A 4266-nucleotide genomic window follows, 5' to 3' on the forward strand; every position below is an offset into this window, starting at 1 on the left:
TTAATAAGACGTACCTGTATGTTCTCCAAGGTCCATAAACCATTCATACAAATAACATAACACAGAGTGAGTAAGCTATATTTAGGAATGTGTGTATGTGAATTGTGTGTGGGACTGTGGTAGTGTGGTATAAAGTGTGTAGTGTGTATGTGTGTGTATGCACATGCGTTTTTTAGTTAGGGTTACTATTTCTATAATCAACACCATGATCTAGAGCAATTTGAAGAGGAAAGGCTTTCTTTGGCTTACACTTCTACATTGCAGTCAATCAGTGAAGAAAGTCAAGACAGTAACTCAAGCAGTCTTGGAACCTGGAGGCAAGAGTTGATTCAGAGGAAATGCAGAGGTGCTGCAAATGACTTGGTCCTTATGGCTTGTTCAGTCAACTTTCCTATAGAACCCTACACCAGCAACCCAGGGATGGTACCACCCATAATGAGCTGCAACCACCAACATCAGTGAATGATTAAGAAAATGCTCTACTCACAGCCTTTCTTCGCTGAAGTTCCCTCTTCTCAGATTATTTTAGCTTGTGTCAAGTTGTAATAAAACTATCCAGAAAAATTGATGTTCTATCAGCTTGACACACAGACACCTCACCATAAAGCCACATTTCCTCTCTCAAAATATATTCATATACATAGATGCATTTCTTCGGAGGAGAAATGGCCTCTTCCATGGATGATCCCTTTCATTGGCTCTCCAATGAAAAGAAGTCAGCCTTGAAACCATGTGTGTACAAATAACAAAAACATATGTAAAAAGTTGTATTTACATATATATGTAAATATATCCATAAATCTGTGCACACATGCTCTCTCTTACACACACTCATATCTAAGTATAGGTATGTATGTGACAAATACTATTCAAAATAAGAGAGGCTATCACCTTAACAATTGGGGGGACTATGAGAAGAATTTGAGGGAGGCTAGCTTGGAGGGGCTAAGAGGAGGAGGAAAGGAATGAGGGAAATCGATGTAATTTTATTTAAAAACTCCCATGATTTATTATGATTGTTTAACATGCCCCAATAACCTTAAGGGTGCAGTAGTGACATACACTGCAGCAGTAATGAAACTATGGGCCCCCTCAACGAGGGAGAATTCTTGCCTGGCACTGCAAACCTAGTCAACTACCCAAGGCTAGCGAAGTCTTGGAGGAGAATTTACAACCACTAATTTATTAAACAATCATAATCCTAACTACTTTCTAAATATTTATAACACAGTATAGTGATTTACGAGAAAATGTTTAGGACTTTCTTTCACAGGTGTAGCCATAACGTTGAATAGTCAGTCTAACTTAGCATGGTGCATCATTGTACTTGGTAGTGAATTACCAATCATGGCATTTAAGTATTCATGATTCCAAAATATTCATGAAGGTACAGGAAGTAATACTAACATGTCAGCGGCAACCAACGTCTGTCTAATTGGATTTAATGCCCAACGACATTAAGAAAATTATGCCTGAAAATGGAAATCTTGCCAGCTTATCATACCATGTAGAAATCTATTCCCTCTACTTTGGTATAGCAGCATAATTACTTAATACATTTTAAATCTTACCCATACACTCATAATAAGTATAACTACTGTCCCCATTAAAGAAATATGTCTTTTCAGCAAATGGAGACCATTTCAGAAAACCACAATTGGACACAATGCAATGTAGTTATCAACCCCAATGGACACGTGGGAGACCAACCCCAATGGCTACATCTAAGTCCACCTTCTTATCTTACAACCATTTTACATATTAAACCATTTCCCTAGTATCTATTTTTAAGTAAGTGCCTAACTTCTTATGCATGTAAAAATGTCAATTTGCTAATATTACAAGAAGATTACAAAGTTCGAAAGTGACACCCAGTGTTTTCATATATTAGAGAAATCTTGTAAAAGAAGTAGTCACTTGCATTGTTTAGGCCATCAGTGAATCCTAGGATGTTGTTTTCATTTGGTTATTTTTATTTCAATACATTTACTTCAGGAACTGGGAGAGATGTTTAACTCTATGAAAAGCATCCTTTTCTCCAGTGCTTTCTTCTAACATTTCTATAGTATCTTTTTGGTTGTAGTTTAAATATGAAAGGCTTATCTATATTCTAGGATTTACCTTTTATTTATATGTTGGTGGTTTATTGTCTACCAAGAATGTTGGAAATTTATTGGCTATTGTTATTTCAAAAGTTTCCTCTGATCAACTCTCTTTTCCCCCAACATTTCAGTAAACTCAAGAAATAATTATTCCACTTTTTTCCCCTTAATTTTTGCTTTGCTTTGTTTCTTTGCATTGCATTCATATCTGGAAGTGTCTGTACAAAGATGCACATTCACTTGTTCATTCTGTAAATGTTCAGTCTCCAAATAAGCCCACAAAAGACCTTCTATTTCGTATAGAGTGTTTTTGTTTTTAGGCTCTTCAGCATTTGGTTATACCCTTTTTCCTTTTATATTTTCTACTGTATTCATTTGACTCCTTAACATATTCAGGATACCTCCGCATCTGCTGCTAATAAATCTCCTCTTCATAATATTTTTAGTTATCTATTAGCATGCCTTTTAATCTTTTATTGAAAACTAGGCATCATGTTTCAGGTAATAGGAACAGAGAAAAAGGCCGTTAGTGATAGCTATCATGTTCATTTAACTAGACTTTTGCTTGTGATTAATTTTTAATGGAGCTTTCTGTTCATGCCAAAAGAATCAGACTCCTTTGTGTGCTTTTTCTGTCGCACTCATTGTCTTATGTGTCCCTAAGACCTCCTTAAGTACATGCTGTGTCACATAGCTCATGCAGCTGTAATTCATTGTTGCCACACCGGAGAATTTTTATCATGGTAGTAATGCAAAGGAAAGCAAAAATGTTTTCATGTCTTTTGAATAAATCTCAATCTTTTAGTGGATATATATCCCTTGGCAGTAGAAATCGTAAGTGTTTTTAGTTTTATACTATCTCTAGCTAGATAGAAAAAAAGCAGACAGAATTTGCAAATATCCCTCTGCTGCTAATCCCTCTCCCTGAGGACTATAAGTCTGTATGTGGAGAGATTACTCAGTGCGCTTTACAGTGGTTAATTATTTTTCCTCATTTATGAAAACTAATAGGGATTTTTTTGTTCTGTTTTGGTTTTGTTTTTTTTTTTCTTAATTTTTTGTGGATAAGAAAATTTAAGTTTCTTTGTGTAAAAACTTAGACATAAATATCCTTCCTGTTTCTTTACCCTTATAATATCTAATTTCCATTTTAGTATAAACCTGTTTCTACTGTGTTTGTCTTTGGCTCCAGTTGTGGGTGTCAACAGTTTATATTTTCTGCTTCTGGGAGACAGTTCTAACCTGTGACTCTCTGTATGTCCCCATCATCAGTATTTGATATGAAAACTTCCACTAAGATTTCAATTTTTAGCATGCGCAAAATAAATCAATGATTTTTTTCAGTGCTATCATAATTTTTTTTAATCTGTCATGTGTCAAGTATGTCTCCCAAAGCCTTTGTACATGCTAGATGAATACTGATGTTTCAGAAGTTATATTTTAAACAGCCAACAAAAAATTTCAGCCACTTCTGGTCCACAGTATCATTCTAAAGGAGTGCACATCTGTAAGGGTGATGGAGCTATGCTCATTTCTATAATCAAACCATGACATGATTTTTTAGACCGTAACAACAGCAAATATTTGCTTCTTAATAATGTTTCGTGTTTGTGTAAGGTCTGTTACTTATATAATAACAATTCACTTCACTTATGCATCTAGGTGAAAAGCAGCTCATATTTTGGTGGGTATTGCATCTCATGCCAGTAATACCAGCACCTATAAGGCTGAAGCAGGAGGATTACACAGAGTTCAAGTCCACACTCAGCTACCAAGGGAGACTCTGTCTCAAATATGTAAATAAATACACACATGCATACACACATACATACATATGTGATGCCATTTGCATTGAGACAAAGAGAAAAGAGACAATGATCCACATTTCTTTGTAAATACTCTTCTTGGGAGTAGAACATATCTTTATGTCTCGCTTGTGCTAAGACGGTGCATAAATGAATATTCTTCAAGTACTGAAAGAAATAACCCCACTAAGCATCTGCCCACTGATCTCTTCATTAGCAATGTAGCAACGGCAAAAACTAGTATCTAAACGTTTTAAACAAAGGTAAATTCTAGCACGATTAATTGTAAAAGTGGTTGTAGTACACTAAAGGCAGGCAGGGAGCATCACTCTGAGAACTATGCGATATTTACATAATTT

This window comes from Meriones unguiculatus, chromosome 9, assembly GCF_030254825.1.
Source record: "Meriones unguiculatus strain TT.TT164.6M chromosome 9, Bangor_MerUng_6.1, whole genome shotgun sequence".
Classification (NCBI taxonomy): domain Eukaryota; kingdom Metazoa; phylum Chordata; class Mammalia; order Rodentia; family Muridae; genus Meriones; species Meriones unguiculatus.